Source organism: Tyto alba, unplaced genomic scaffold, assembly GCF_018691265.1.
Source record: "Tyto alba isolate M040663 unplaced genomic scaffold, T.alba_DEE_v4.0 Super-Scaffold_7, whole genome shotgun sequence".
NCBI lineage: Eukaryota > Metazoa > Chordata > Aves > Strigiformes > Tytonidae > Tyto > Tyto alba.
Window position 1 is genome coordinate 35985899 of NW_024881328.1, and position 17470 is coordinate 36003368.

At 39.9% G+C, this 17470-nt stretch overlaps 1 protein-coding gene across 6 annotated transcripts in view; it reads right to left on the reverse strand.

Moving 5' to 3' along the window:
• Positions 1–14174, reverse strand: part of GULP1 (GULP PTB domain containing engulfment adaptor 1) — a 160388-nt gene extending 146214 nt beyond the window's left edge. For all 6 annotated transcript variants that reach the window (XM_042784107.1, XM_042784108.1, XM_042784103.1 and 3 more), the window contains exon 1: positions 13992–14174. The gene's annotated coding sequence lies outside the window, so the exon portion shown is untranslated. The remainder of the gene's footprint in view (positions 1–13991) is intronic.
• Between the last annotated feature and the right edge of the window lie 3296 nt (positions 14175–17470).

Here is a 17470-nt window from a genome sequence, read left to right on the forward strand (position 1 = left end):
AAAAGGGTCATTTAGAACACTGCTGAACAAAGAATATTGAAATGACATCTGAAAAATAACAAGCCCAGCTGGGATCATAAGCTCGTTCGTAAAAAAAATAAAGTTACGCAGAACACAACCAAACATACTATCCAGTTTTTAAGCCATACAGGCTCCTAAAGGAATTTGCAAGAAAAAAAATTAACTGCAAATTTTGGGAGCATATGGAATGCAGACAAGTTCTTCAAGCCAGTAGCAGGCATCATCATCAAACTTGGATTTCCCACAGAAATACAGGCAAGCTATTTAATTTACACCCCACTCCTAAAGATCTGGAACACTGAAGAGACTTTGGCATAAAAATTAAATTCATATATAGTATACGCATACTGGATGTGTCATGCCAATTCTGCTAAAGCACGATTAACTACAAGTAAAAGATTTTGTCTACTGACAAAGCAGAGTGAAGAGGGCTAAAATGAAAGTTTCAAGAAAACGGAATGTGATAAAATGTGATAAAAATAGAAAATAAATAATAAACAATAGAAATGACTGACTGAACTGCATCAGCATGATAAAGAATGGCATTAAATTTCACAGCGTCGTGCACCTGTAAGGCCACTCCAAAATAAAGTACCAGAAGGGTTTCATCCACTATGACAGGGCTTAATGGATAAATTTTTAAGAGGAAGAAAAGTGCCTTTTTGTCACGGGTTTTATTACAGCAACTGTCACTGAATATCAGCAGATTTCAGGATACGAGCAAGATGCCATGGTTTTTGCCATGTCATTCTTCAGTCAGCTATGTCTTCTACAGGAACACCAATGTCAACCTCTTCGAATCATTCATTGGATTTGGTGAAACATGCAAAAATTTTATTGGAGTAGGCCAACAAGTCCCAAAATCACTGCCAGGGAGAAAAGCAAATGGAGAAATGGGATTACTTTGCTGTAGCCCAATTCCACTAGAGACTAGTTTGAAAAAAAAATCAGTTTAAACAGTCTGCCTTCATTTTTGAAATCGACCAGTGCCTTAAGCTTTCTCTATTCAAGCAGCAGAAACATCATCAACTGTAAAAAGATCCTCTGAAAGGCAATTAAGTCCTGCCATGTTCTGTTCTCTGTTATAACAGAACTTACAATAGTAGAGATCAAAGTCAAACTTGTATCTTTAGCAATACCATATTTTAATTGGGGGCGAGTGGGTGAGCTACCACAACAGTCACTAGACAAGCCAGAACTACCACATGATTTGCTCTGGCCTAAAAATAAGAACTATTGGCCTATGAATTTGGTCTACAGTCTATGAATCTAATCTACACAGTAATAGTCTACATAATAATATTTACCATCAACTAACCTATTAAACAGTGATAATAAGAATATTAGCTCCCATTCTACAGAGATCAGTATTCACCTAATTCCAGTTTAATAGCATGAAGCAATCGTCTTAAACAAAACCCTTTCTTAATCTCTCAAACACATGAAATCTGGGACCAAAATTCTGCAAATTAACTGCAGACACTTATGAGTAGTTATGATGAAGAAGAACAGGCAAAAGCACACAGAGAATGAAATTAACACTACAGCTATAATTAGAGTGCCACAGAACTACTGATTTTTTTTACCATGAAACCCAATGTGCACAATGGACAGTCAGCCTGATGGTTAACACGATACAATGCGCAATATCAAAAAGGTTAGATTAGAACATCATTGCTTATTTGTCATGAAAACAGCACTGAATACACAGAAAATAGTTACTGTAAGTGATGAAAGAATATTATGTTAGTAACAAAAATACAGAAAAAAAACTATCAACCTCACTTCTTTAAGTGGTCACCAGGGCCAATCAATTAAGTCTACACTGAAAAAAGAACAAGAAATAGAAACACAGAGGAAACAAGTTTAAAAGATCCTCAATTTCTGTTTCTTTTCTATTACAGTTTAATGGATAAAACAAGTGTTCTGCTGTATTCAGAAATCAATGCATTCTCCATTTTTAAAGAAAGGTAAGCGCCCAAGAAAAAAAGCTTTTGTATTTCTTCTGATAGAGCTCAGCAGGAAAACAAAACAAACCACCCTAATACACATGCCTAAGAACCTGAATTTATGACAAAGCTAAATAAACGGTACAGTAACAACAAGCTTTATATTTTACCACAATACAGCACTGTTCATCCTCACTTGTTAAGGTCATTGTGCCTTTAAAAGTATAAAACAACATCGATGAAGCCCAGATAGAGACTATGTTTATATGGACACATCTGTTCTGGTCAGGTCAGTGAAGAACTACACTGCAAACAGTGAAAGAAAAACTGTGTACATTGAACCAAGGCTTACAGCTCAGCTTCTATCCACTTCAAAAAGCAACTTCATTGCATCTTGCACTGTTGCTCCACAATCAGACTGAGCATGTATAAATGGATCTGTTCCTCCCACTTCTCAGTTCTCGGCCGTAGTTCATCCTGTTCCCAATGTCATATCGTAAATACCTGAGCCAGTACCTTAAGAAAGGGGCACACTCGGCAGAAAAAGGGTGACAGAGAGAGAAAGACTCTGAGCACCATTTCAGCAGCATCGCTGCTGTCTCAAACAACTTGCAGAACTCCAGTGTGAATGTCCAAACCACGCATACTGAGAAACCAAAGCACAGACACAAGCAAAATTCATACATCCATAACAAAACAGGCCTAACAACCATATATTTGTAGTCATTACAATGCAGTTTTTCACATATCAGCTGTTGCACTAGCCAATACTCTGCCATATATACCTACAGGTTTTGCCAATACCTACATGCCAGGGCAGACCCAATGGAACTACTGACACAATTCCAACTAAGTGACAGGATAGCACAGAACCGACAGCTCGCTCTCTACTGTGCACCCTTCCCTCCGTGGTGTAAGAGGCTGAGAGTACACTTAATAAGGTGCCTTCCCCAGACATGTTACAAATACATCTTTGAGCTACAACATCTCTAAAGATTTTACCTTCTGACATGTTCCTAGGTACACAGTGAAATGCAAGTTTCAGAAATCTGTCAAGATATGTCAAGATTCAAAATAAATTTGCTAGCTAAGAAGAAATACACTTAATTCTCCCTTACACAAATACTGCCTGGGACTAAGGTTTGTATCACATCTTCTAAAAACCAGCTGAACATAACACACAATTGAATACTGCCTTTGGGAAGTGGGTGTGTGAGTGTGTGTGTGTGTGTAGTATTTAGACCATAAACAAACAGGATCAAATTACCCAGAAGTACATATGCCTCGCAGCAAGCACAAGAAACACCACAGTAAATAACATACACAAACATTCTTCAAAAGCATCTGGCAAAATTCACCACAATGAATTCAAAATATTCAAAGCAATTGTTTCCAGCCAACCACTTATTTCTTTCAGAACTGAGATCTTCAGCATTTTATTATGTTCTTTACTGTCAAGGCATATTTCTTCAGTAGTTTGACATTTTTTCCCCCTGCCATTTGGCTAAGCAACTAAGAACTTTATTCAGCAAAAGCAACTTCCAGATGACCTACCAAATGGAATTGATTTGGATTAAATGGCAACAGATTATTTCAGTGTTTAAGCAGTCATGGGTATGCCAGTAACATAACACATCTCAAATATATTCCACTAATCTTATTAAACATGCTTTTATTGACCTTTCACTAAACATCTCTTCTATGGTCCATTTCTTCAAACCTTTTAATCACTGCTCAGTTACAATGTGAAAAAACTTGAAATCCCAAATGGAAAAACACATAGAGTCACAACAGATAACTCTGAGTAAGAAGTACATACAGGATTGCTGTGGAATCATTAGCATCTATGACTATACGCATATTTACTGGTTTGCATATTTCACACAATAGATTTGTTACAGTTGAAAACTTTCCCTTTGGGCTCTTTTAAAGAAGCACATCTAGGCATATCCCACCAAGTTATCTGAGGAAGGCGTAACAGAACTGTCCTCGATTTTCCTGAGGTTGCAGGGACAAGAGAAGCAACAAGGAAAAAGAAAGGAAAGCATGCATGCAGGGGAGGAAAACAATACCTCTAGTTTAGAGCTGAGAGGATTTAAATTACACAAACCAAAAATCTCCTCCATTCCTCAGCTTTTGTTTATTTTTCTGACTCACTCCTGAAAAAGTTCCTAGATCCTAATCAAGCTTAACAATGCTGCAGAGGAAGCGCAACTCCAAAGTGGGAAGGGGGAGAAAAATTTTACTTAGAAATTCTTCATAAGCCATAAAATTACAAAAACTCAGGATATCCTCCAAGAATGGTAAGAAAAAATGCTACATAAAAAAGTACAGTATCTTTAAATCATCAAAATATGACCTAGTCCTGTATTCTGGATGTCAAGAGCTTAGACGATGACTGTTCCTTCTGATATTGAACTTCTGTTTGAGGCACCCCTGACTCCTCCAGGAGTGGAGTGTGGAAAGAAGTTACAGTTCAGGCAACAAGTATCATAGACAAAGAAATTCTTAAAAATATCAGAGAACCAGCAACCAGCAAAAGTACCTGGATACCCTGAGAGTGTGAAACACGCAGAGTCTTCCCAAAACCGGTCTTTTGTCAGAGAGCCTCCATAGGAAGAATCTTTCTACTTCATTTTAAATTATCACCTTGGCCAGCAAAATGAGATAGACATCTTTCACTTCATCAAAACTCTCATCTATTAGCACTTCAAAATTATTTACTTTCCCCACACAACACCATCTTTCATCTGTATTAGCTCTCTGACATTTTCTTCATCTGGCTTATTAGTAAAATATGTAAACAAATGATGTTACATCTATTTTTACAGTTTTCAGTGACTATGTTTCTTTTTCCAGAGATCTAAAAGTGAAGACTACATCGGTGCTTTATTTACGAAATTTAGGAATTGAGAAGTAAACAAAACAGACTAGTATGGGAATAAAATTCACATAGACAGTTTGTAAATGCATTCCAGTTCAAAAAAATAACATTTCTTCTCAGGATATCCTTTATCCTATTAGGTTCAAGCTTGGAACAAACAAACTTAAACCTTTAAGTAAGACTCTGCAAATTCTTCACTTAAGCATGTCAATCTTTTCGGAACCTGAGGCTGGTTTTCGACTTCACGGTGCAAATTATTCTGCATTTTGAGGACAGGTAAGATTGAAGGCCATCAGTTATACTGAGAGTAAGCTGAAGTAATGTACATATTATGCTTACCATCACATACAAAATGCTCATATAGAAGTCTATATAATATACACTGCCTTATTTCTTAATTATCTATTTTAAAAGCATAGCTTCATGAAGCACGGTACCATGGCATCATATTATTGCTAAGTAGTCACCCCCTCCTTCTTCCCCTCAGAAAACCCAACAACAAAAGATAAAACCCAAACAGAACAACCATTATAAATCAACTGCCAGGGATAATGACCAGCCCTTCCCTGCTGCATTGGTGCAAGACTGCAAAATAAACATACATTATACTGAACACTGTGCATTAAAGGAGTTACTAAACAGTATAGCACACTACCCTTGTCTACTGTGATACAGACATCCTCCATCCTTCCAGCAGCAATGTCACTTGTGCAGTACAACCATTTCTGCTTTGCCAATCAGTACAAAAGCAAAGCGAATACTAGCACTTTTCTAAGAGAAACAATCAACAGTTCTGGCTACTGCACTTCAGATTCCTGACAGACTACTATGATGCCTATGTAGACTCCGCTTGCTCTGTGAATTTTCCACACCAGCAGATTTGCCCTATCTGTAGCCATCAGCTGTCTCATGCCATCCCAGTCAAAACCAGTAGAAAAGAGCCATTAACCACAGCCAACGTAACTGTACTGACAGCTGTGGATATTACCAATGCAAGCACATTATTCAGTACTACATGGCTGAAATGCCAGCTAATGATTTGGATTCAAGAGTTACACTTCATATTGGAGAAAATTACAAATACAAAAATCAGTCTTGCAGTTTAGCAGCTACATTCAATATCCTCAGACATAAAACATGGGGAATGAAACCAACACCTCTGGGAGAAGTATTTAATTTTGAAAGAGAAAACAATAAATAGTTCCTATGCTCTTCTCACTGGCATTTGCTGGTAATGAGAGACTACTTGTGGCAAATGTATGAGATAGCAAGTCAGTACGGGCAGGTTGAAATGCAGGTTGAGTTTCTGCTATCTTTCAGTGCAGAATCATTTGTCTTTGAGAGAAGTGAGGTTGGGAACTATAAAGTTCTCAAGTGTCCTCTCCCAGACTGGCTGGTTTCTTAAGAAATACGATTTTAAACCTGTGGGGATTAAGCCAGAAATAGAGCTCCCATCACATCATGGGACGGGAGGGAAGGCTGCAGAATCATTGTGACAAGTTGGAATGCTTCTAGGTGAGTTCTTTATAAAAAAAAAAAAAAAAAATAATATGCTTTTAAAATAAAAAGTAGACTCAGCTTTGGAGAGCTGCACCGAAATACAAGGATAGCATGCAATTTAATGAGAATCCTAACATTTTTAAGTGGCTGTGTATAAAAATCTTACTTTATTTACATGCTGCTTTCCCAGCCATGGAGGTTGGCTCAGACCCATTCCTATGTGCCTTTTAGTTTTTGAGTACAACACACTACACCATAACAGGTGTGAAGACAAAACCAATCTGTTATTGAGAAAAAACAACTACAAACTTTTATTACAAAAAGATGTATTAAGCACTGCACTGGTAGTTACACATGAGCTGTTTCATCCAGTTAGGTGAAATCTGGAAATTATCTCTTTCAAGAATATTAGCATTATACACACTCATGTTGCACTTCAGCAGTGTTGACATACTGCATTTCACACCACAAAACAAAGCAGAAGCAAACAATTAAGTGCAATTACTCTATGGCACAGAAAGATAAGAGAATTAGTAACAGCTCCAGCTGCAAAATTTGTTGGAAAAGTTTCTTCCATCCTAAGCCTGTTTTCACAACAGAATAAATTGAATATAAATACAACATATAACTTACAAAATTAGTAATGCAAGTTTTAGGCTGCTTGAATCAAGAAAAAGATTTTACTAATCTCAGATGTTAAAGACCTTTGTGTTTACAAATCCACAGTACGCTCTGCTTTAAAGCTTACACATGTGAAACAGATTAAGGGGCACAATGGTGGGGGTTAGTCTCTGAAACTACTTTCTGCTGGCTACATGGTCCCCTGCTATTTTCTGTCCCCAGTAAAGATTCAGCACCATATTATAACCATATAAATTTCACCTCCCAGTGTTACTTATTTTGTTTTAACAAGTTTTCTCACATTATTTCAACTACACTTACTCTAAAATAGTTATGACCTGTGCCTACCGTAGCCCACAAGATAAAACCACCATTTAGCTGTAACCCCAACCATCCACTGCTTTGGAAGTGATGGTTCTGTCACCCTACCAATTGAGAAGCAGAAGAAAAAGGGGTGCTATCAGCTAGTATTTTCAGCTCTAGCATTGAATCTTCTTTGACTTCAGCACATGAACAAGCAGTTAGAACCATCAGCAGAGGCCTCTCTGTTATATCTGAATATGAACATGGCTGAAAATGAAACCTTTTGACTAGTATTTTTCTCATTTAAGACTGAAGCATGTATCAGCAGAAGCTCAGGCACAGTGGTGCCATCATCCATCATTTTAGGGCAAGTCTCACAAGATTTGTTTTCCTCGAAGACCCAAGTCCTGAAATTTTGAGCTTGAGTTAAAAAAAAAAAAAACCACACACATCTGTTTTCAATATAAAATAAATTTCAGATCTACTTAGTTGCAAAAAAAAAAAAAAAAATTTTTTAAAAAAGACAAATCCTGTATTATTTTTAATCTCATCATTTTCTGATTTTTTTTTTTTGCTAAGGAACCTGACTCATGATCTTCGAATGCATACGGCTGCCAACACAGCATGTAGGAAGAAAGCATTAGAGACAGCACATATCTGCACAGCGAGGCATTTGGAAAGATGGTGTGGACAAACGTTAAGAAAATAGGTTTGAGGACACACCAAACTGTTTTAAACAACTAATGTAATTGGCATGCAAAGATGACTGCTGTTCCAAACAACATTTTGAAATGTGACTGCAGGAAAAGTAATTTTTTATTGGGAACACTGTCCTTTATCTAGGCTCATTACCTCACTTCTGTTACACTTTCCAGAAGATTTCACAACAGATTAAGTAAAAAAAATACTGTTGTTTTAAGAGATATCTTCTTTAAAAGATGTACACACACAAAAAAATAAAAGCTCTCAATCTGACAAAAGAGAAAATTCATTGATTAACATTAGGAGTACTTTTATGCATAGGAAAAACAACCGTTACACAAGGCAGCAGATCGAAATTGCCAGCACTAGCAAGAGAGCTACTTGCCAAAGTAGCCCAGATGGCCCAGACTGCAGCTGGGAAGAAAGCAGCCCTCCCCGGGGTCCCCCTGCCACCGGGAGAGTTGCAAGACTGAGGTGAGAACGGGCAACCACCTCCTTTCCAGCCACCTTTCCCCACTGCAGCAGCAGCCTTATCCCAGCCTTTCATCTAATGGAAACCAAGTTTGATTTTGCATAGGCTGCAGAGAACTCTGAAAAACTTTTAAGAGCTTTGCTGATTTAGACTGTCCTAGATCACTTCGAAAGTTTAAGCACAATGTTTAAGTTCCTAATGGCCCATCCTGCCTAGAAGGGATCTAACATCTAACAAAATGAAAACAGAATAGACTATTAAATGTCACAGCAGGTAGCAAGCAGTCAGGATTCTGTTTTGCACACTGTGTTACTACCGCATTTTGCCTTTGTCCAAGATTGGCCCCATCAAAACGAAGGGGATGGAGAGAGCAGAGAAAGAAAGAATTAAAAAAAAAAAAAAAAAAAAAAAAAAAAATCACATTAAAGGTCTTGAATCGTTTCAGAGAATCCAGCAGTCCTCAAAAAAAGTATTTTATTTTATCTAAAAATAGTAAGTAGGAATATGCATGCAGTTTTACAGTTTTCATGTTATTTTAAGGATTATGAGAAGATTGAAGCACCAAGGAGAACAGGTTCCTCTATCCATATCTATTCCCAAGTACTGAAGTACCCACATATCCTGTTCCACTAAAGCAATACAGCATTCTAGAAACAGGCATCAGATCCTGCTGAATGCCAACAGGTTTGTCTTAGAAGTCATACATTTTTCAAAATAAAAGTATTATTTACTTGCAGTGGTCAGGATCTCTCTACAGCACATCTAACCAGAACATCTAAAGAATTTCCAGTTCTACTTTCTCCTGACAAAAAAACCAAACTTGAGCAACTTCTTAGTTCCATAAAGCTAAAAAAAAAAGTAACAGCCAGCTACCGTCTCTGCTCCAACCACTGCACTATAAGAGAATTGTTTACCAAGTTACTCTTGTACAAACTCATGCAAGGCAATGGTGTTGATCAGGTATCGCTGACAGAATAAACTCAAAATCATTTGGCTGGACGGATGTTTCGTATTCTTTGTAACTGCAAGTGAGATATAGAATGGAGAAAACCCAGCTCAAGTCTCAGACTAAAACCTGAATAAGCAAGCTCAGAGTTAAACGCAAAATATATGCAGTAGTAACAAAGTGAGTAGAATATACAGTACATATTCATAAACTGAGTAGGTCAGACACTGGAATTAAAATAATAACCAGAATTTCTCAATGTCTGCCCTTCAAAGTAGAAAATAATTTTGCAGAAGTTAAACAAATCCAGTATCGTTATCTAAAGGGCTTTCTGGTACTTCTTTCGCACATTATCAACTAGCCTCTGTGAAACCATAGGCATGACGAAGCCCAAGTTCTGCTTCTGGTTCCAGTGAAAGCTTACTACTTACACAGCTGTTGGAAGCTCAGATCTTGCCTCTTCTACATACATGCTTGTTTCATTAAGCTACAAAATTGTACATTTTCTCTTTCTTTGCCTAATATGCAGTTACACCCCAAAAAAAAAAGTCATTTCATTCTGAAGAAATAATACCTTAATCCAGAGCACCCTCTTAGCTTGGTGATTAGAACATCTGCTTGAACTGGCAGAGGGGAGGAGGAGTGAAAGTGTAAATTCTTTCCTGGGAATTCATTATGAGTTTCCAGCTGGATAAATTCTCTAGTGAAATACTGGATAAAACTATGTGACAACATCACTTCCTTCTCTTCATGTTCAGTTTAGTGTAATAAACATGTTTTGAAACCCTACAGCAAAAGGAGGCATTTCAAAGGACCTTCTGCTTATTAGATGGGCTGGAGCTGCAGCCGAGGTAGAAAGCTTTTTTTAAGACTTAAGAACTACTCCTGTTGGTTCCCAGACTTCTTTCAGTGTCCCTGGGCAAAAGAAATGGCACAGACAAGGTCTATACACTTGCATATCTAAGACTAAAAGGATAGGCAATAACTCACTGTAGTGCTACTACTGCATTCTGCCATTCCTGCCAGGCAGGTGGGACAGGAGGATAGTCCACAAAATGACAAGTAATTGCATAAATGTAATGCCTCCTTCCTCCTGCCCCTAACCACCACAGGCCACGAGTGTAAAACCAGATTAAGGCTATGTATTAAACTGTAATAGCCAGCTACTCCACAACAACAAACCCAGAAAAAGAGTTTGATGTAGCATCTGAGTCACGGCACATCTTCAGCAAAGCACTGACAGTGCAGTGGTGAGACTAATGGCATGAAAAAAGCCAGTGTTCTGATCTCTGGGATTTAGGAGACACTAGGAAGGAGCTGACTTCCAGTGGGAACAAGGACATTAACAAATATATTTATACGAAAAGTCACCTAATAAAGGTGAGAGAACTGAAGAGAACTTTGTTAGGCAGCTAACAGGGCCAGTGTTGTTTGGTCTTTTCCGGGATACAAACTGATTCTCTCAAGGTGCTTATCCCTTCAAAAATCAGATTACAGTAAGGCAAAAAAGTGGATGGGGAAAATGTTTATTTGTGCCTAATCAGTGTACTCTTATGTAACAACTCTATTAAGTCATTTATTCGGGATTTTTTGTCTTGAGAGCCAATTTACTTGAAACACAGCCTCAACCTCTGCCATGTATTTCACCATTTACAGAAACTAAAAATTCTAAGAAAGCAGCAATTTTTACGAAGTGAACCTGTTAGACTTTTCAATTCTCTGTTATAGTCTCTCTGTTGAAATAATTGACAGAATCAGAATCCTGCCCTATGTCATATTAGATATGTCAACAATTCAAGGATAAGGTAGTTCATTTTTTGGTTCTCTTTCAAGATATGCTAGTCCTCCAGTTCAAGCTGAAGTTGGCCTTTAATTATCTCATGGGGCATTTCTAATTATTTTTTTTATGACACGTTCAAGCAATATGCTCTTGAGGGATTATCTAAAGAGAAAAACTAATGCCATAATCAAAATACAAATGCCAGTTTATTGTATTAGACTTCTCAAGTTCCTCATATAAGTCCTTTGATTATGATTTTTAGAGCACCCGGCAACATTTACAAACATTGTATGAACACACCCATGCAGACACACTGCTGTTGAACCATCTACAGACAAGACACAAACAAATTATTTCAATGAGCTTGTAAAGGAAATTCTGAAGTATCACTTTGGGTGAATACTATGCAGAGCAGGAGAGGCACAATCCTTGAGCTCTACAAAGGCCTCGAAAAGACTGTAAAGTTGTTGTCAAAGACGACACAATACCAACTGTGAGTATGGAGTATGTGTAATAACCACTCTCATTGCCTGCTCTTGTTAACTACCTCTTCCTCCTTTCTGGACCTCTAGTACCAAGTTTTGTATTTCCTCATGTGATTTAAAATGCTTTACACAGAACATTGTAGTGCAGTTCACACTGCTGCAATTTAACATTTTCTCCTTTTTTTTTTTTTTCTGGCATCAAAATAATTTTCATTTCTGCACTCATCACTGAAGACACACTCAACGCTAGCTGGATCACATTTAAGACTGTCATCCTTGCTTCTAAGGCAATCTGATTTGTACTTGCTTCTGCTTATTTCCAGTCTCTCTTCACTGATATTCCTGCCACTGCAGCTCTGTTAAAAGCACAAACAGAACTGCTCCCTTGCATCCTTCAACACTGTACCATAATTCCTGGTCTTTTAATCCATAAACCACTTGCTCTATTCAACCTCCTCACATAAATACCTGCTTTCAAGGAGACCTATAATTACTAACGCATCCATATACTTAAAAGTAAAATGTGTACCAAAAAGCATAACACTAATAATCATGAAGCCATTGTCCTTTTTCCCCCAATATTTTGTTGTTCCTTTCCCGGAGGACACGTGGATAATCTCCAAATACGAGGCCTTGTCGCTGACATACTACTACACAACAAATACATTGAGCAATTCTGAAATTACGAGTTTAACTTTTCTGTTCATTATAAAATTGCCATAAAAAATAGAAGCTTGACCTTCAAAAAGGTATTTATTTTTCCCCTCAGGTGAATTGTTTTGATCATCATAAGTGGCAGAGGTCTGAAGCTCTGCAGTATTGCTTATCACCACAACTGAAAGGCACAACTAAAGTTCAAAGTTAGGCTAACATGCAGGGTAGAGATGATCACAGGAAAAATAAAAGTATTTCTAAAAGGAGAGGTTCATAGTTATTCACATCAAATGTAAAAATGTATGTTTATATTTACACCGAGCAGACCAAATAAATTGCTAAAACTTTTTACATGTACCTACACACATTTACAGCGCCTACATAATCGCCTTCAGTCTCTTAGGTTTTTTAACATCTTTTTAGCTCTGTCTACATAAAGATGACTTCTTAAAAACTTGCAACTGCGATGCAACTGAAAATTTAGGAAGTGAGGGTTGCATGGTATTTAAATTAGAAATATAGTGACTGTCTTAAGTTCAAAAAAGACCCCAGAAATCTAGTTCTTTGGAAGGGGGAAAAATTCCTTTGTATGAAGAATACAGTTAACCTTTACGGGCCTTTGATCGGCTCTCGGTGCCTTTCAATAAATGACAAGGACGGCAAAATTAAATGAGCAACATGTTTTACCGTACTCCTGCAGGGAACTCTCATACAACTTTCAGACCCCCCTTAAACTGAGAATTTCTCCCTGAACCTCCCTCGCCCGACTCCAAGCCAGCGGCTGCAGTCCTTGCTCAGATTTCAGTCTCCTATTCACATCGTGACCCGACAAACTACTCCAGCACCCCACCCTCCCCGCACCCGGGTGCTCCACGGAGTTAAAATTAACTTGGTGGTTTGAGTCTGTCTACGAGCCGAAGATTCTCCCTCGTAAAACAATTGCGCGTTCAGCAGCGCCGGCGGCGAGCTCGGCTCGGCTCCCCACGCCGCGGGGCCGCCACGGCTCAGCCCTCGCAGGAAAAACAAAACCCTGCCTCAGATAATGGCTTTACTGTACTTGCTAAGAAAAGGAAAAAAAAAAAAAAAAAAAAAAGGCAGAATGAAAGGCATTTGATTATTTTCAGCTCCTTGAAATTCAAACAGCCCCTAAACCCCGGCGTACCGCCGGTCTAAAACCCCCACGTCCCCGCCGGTGCCAAGTCGGAGGAGGACAACCACGGCGGGGAGCGGCGCCCACCGCGAGTTTCGCGCCGCGCCGTTACTCCGACGAGCAGCGACACGCCGCCGAGAGCCCGCGACGCCCCACCGGGCGCCCACGGGTGCCGGTCCCCGCGGACGAGACCCGCGGAACAGACAAGCCCCGTCACCCGGCTGCAAGCCCCGTTACTCACGCCGCCCGCCCCACGCCACGGCCCCACCGGCCGTGAAGTTGGCAGCGCCGGGCAGCGGCTGGGCGGCTCGGCCCGGGGCAGCGGTGCCGCCGCGGCGATCAACAGGCGCCCGGAGCTCCCCGCCGCGCTGCCGGTCGCCAAACGCACCCCCCCCACCCCTCCCCGGGACCCGGTGGCTGCCTCCGACCCCGGCTGCCCTCGTCGCCGGGACGGAGGCGGAGGAGTCCGCGCCGCACGCCCCGGGAGCCTGCCGCTGCTCGCCCCGGCCAGGAGCGCCGCGTACCTGGCGAGGGGATGGAAGCCGTCCCGGCACACGGCGGCCCGCTCGGCCCCGCTCCCGCTTCAGCCGCGCAGAAAGTTTCCTGACGTCAGCGTAGGGCGGGGGAACCCCGCCTGCCTGCCGGGCTGGCTGGCTGGCTGCCCGCCGGGCCGGGCCGGGCCGGGCCGGGCCGCTCCGCTCCCGGGCTCCCCCTGCCTCCCGCCGGCAGCCAGGGCAGCGGCGGAAAGAGGCGCGACCCGGCGCGCTCGGCAGGGGGCGCCGCTGTGGCCGCGCGCGCGCGCGCTCCCTCCCTCCCGTCCCCGCGGGGCTCCGGGCTGAGGCGGCCGGTCCCACGGCCAGGCCGCGGATCGCGGTGGGGACCCCCCCCGCCGGGATGATACGGGGGGAGACCGGGAGCGTGAGTGCCCCTCGGTAAAGGCGCGAGGGGCTCCGTCAGCCCAGAGGCGGGCTCGCGGCCGGTGGGAGCCGCCTCCGAGCAGAGCTGAACGGGCTCCGCAGGGCAGGGCGGAATTTAAGGATGTGCACAGCTCACCGGGCGTCGTAGCTTGATTTAATTAAACGTCTGCCTTGAAGAGAGTCTGATGAAGTGAAGAAATGGGATGAAAACAAACAAAAAAAAAAATCGTGGAGAGTAGGCAGTAGTTGAGAAAGTGGGGAATCCAGGTTGGTAGCTCTGCATTCCTCAAGGAAACATCTTTTGAGGAAAAATAGGAGACTTCCACAGATCTTGGTTAAATCTACAATGAAGAACAGAAGTATTTTGGCAGGGTACAGATATCTAATAGCACTCTGGCTTTGACAATACTGTCTGTGGCATATAATCCCAACTAGAATGTTTTTGAGAAACACAACAGTGTAGATCAATATATTTCTTATGACAGTCATGGGAAATGCAAGTTAAGGACAACATATTTCCTGTAGAAAAGCAAGGAATTCACGTCTTTCATATTTATTTTATTCCTGGTGGCTTTCTGCCATAATACTGCCAGTAAGGGGGCATGAGTGTCTGGAAAGGCAGGAAACTCATTCGTTATTCCTCTGCCTGATTTTTTTCACAGCACAGTGAAAGATGCCTTTCATTTTTCATTAATCAATAGACAAACCTCAAGAATGGCCATTTAGCGAGCAGAACAAAACATGGCACTGAAATCAAAGCAAAGGTGTTTTGTCTGCAGTAGGCATTTTCTGTTTTTTTAAAGGCAGGATGGAAAATTGTGCAGGATGGCGATTTGCAGTTAGGAGTGGAAAGATCACAATAGAAAAAAAAAACCAAAAAACAAAAAAAAAAACATGAAGGGTAGAAGTCAAGAGACAGCATCTTTTTAAATCAGTAAACCTTAGATAAATATATGCATAGATGCAAATTACAGAAAAAAGTTAGTGTGGCAGCCTTTTCCATTCACTACTAAACTAAAAAAAAACCTCCAAAATATGTGTGCGAAAACTAAGCAAATTAGTAATAAATTTGTCTCCTCTAGAGATTATTGCAAAGTTTTTGAAATTTTCTGTCAGTTCATTCCCTCCTGCAAAGGTAACATGCCAACTTCTTACGTTGTTTCAGAGTTCTTTGTAAACTTTACTACCAAACTAGCAGACTGTGAAGCAGTTGCAAAGGATCATTGTGTGGAAAGTTGTGACTGTGGTAGATTCATACTAGCTGAATTCCAAAAGATAACTAGACCAAAGTGAAATTCCAAGAGGAAGGAAAATGGAAAACATTTTGGGTAGTTTGTATGGGAATTATATTCTAAATACCAACACAGCCAGTAATTGTTTTCAGTGTCCCGATACTCAATCTTCAACATTTTCCTGAAAAACAAAACAAAACAAATCCAAACCAAAGAATACCCTAATAAACCTGACTTTACTGCAATATTAAGAGAGTTGAAGGAATACCTAATGAATTTGAGCAAAATATTCTTACTGCATTCAGAGCTGATCCATGACTGGTCAATACACAACTTTTTTTTTTTTTCTGATGTTGTTACTGACAGCTATTCCTGTACACACTTCCGCAGCATCTTGTTGGAGCTGACAGCCGCATTGCGTGCATCTCCTTAGCCATTTGTGCCTGTCAAAAACAGTGACACAGAGAATGGGAAGAGAGATAATCTATTAATTCTATGCAATCGTGGAACAGAAGTAAAAATAAATCGCTACCTTGTTTTTTAGTAGTCTCTCAGAAGTAAAAACACAGACTAGTCTATCACAGGTTTCAATTGTTAATTGTGTTAAACATTTAGATTATGGTTGCCTATTTTCCATGTTTGTGTGATTGGGGTTTTTTTTCAAGCAACAGGACAGTTCGTGTTCTGCTTGCTTGGGCAAAACTACAGTCCATGTTGGTGTCAGGAAGCATCTTTATGTATCTGGCATTTCACAACGTACTCCCAAAGTTGGTCTTTGTTATATGTCATAAACAAGAACTCAAACTTGTTTAGTAAGTGTACTGTTTTTATTTTGGTTAGACAGTCTTAGCTGCATTCTGGGTACTAGATGGAGTCTCAAAGTGTTGGTATACCTATTAAAAATATATATGTATTCATTTGTAAAGTTATGGACTCCCTTACATGTTTTATCTTTTCCCCAAACTAAGCCTCAGTAGAATTTTACTAAAACTCTAATCTAAAGTTTAGTAGCTCAGTCACAGCAGCAAAGCAGAGCACATGCCAGACAAATAGAAAACAATTTGGCTATTGAAATACGTGTTATCTTCAGTTTTTCAAAGGTGATTCAGAAAGCAAGTAAGATTAAAGGCACTTTAAAATTATTTTATGGTACGATAGCAGATTCTGCATCAGAGACCTTAAAAATAAAATATGATACAGTGGTGTTTTTTTAGTTACCAGGTTTTTCTGAAGTCAGTTATGTTTGATGGAGTCGGAGTAGATTTTGTCCAAAATCAAGTTATACCATTTAAAATGCAATAAAAATATAAGGGTAGAATATATTACTCAGGAAAAGGCATTTTTCAAAATCCCTTCTGCATGCAAATTTTTTTCTTAAAAAATGTGAGACATTTTATAATACAAGAAAAAATACTCAGTACATAGGAAGCTTCATATTTCTTGAGATATATTTTTGACATAATCTGTATTGCAATGCTTAAATAAAAGGAATGTAGAGCAAAGCTATTTTCAACTTAGATTTGATGCATATTACTTGAAGGGAATAGAAGAAAATGTGATTTCTTTCTTCTACTGTCATTTTTTTCCATCAACAGTGGCAACATAGGAATGAAATGAGAACACTATGTGAGAAGAGTAGAACAAAAATATATTGATACCTTTTCATCTTAATCGTTAATTGGTGTGATCCAGGAACAAAAGGCTAGGAGCAAAAAGACTAAGACAGTGACTTCCTCTGTTGCCTAGGTTCCCCCCAAACCTGAAGTGGACCAAGTCAGGTTGTTACTGAAGCTATCATTCTTGAGTGTTGCAGAGAAGTGGAGCAAAGAACCAGGTCCACAAAAAATGAAGAGT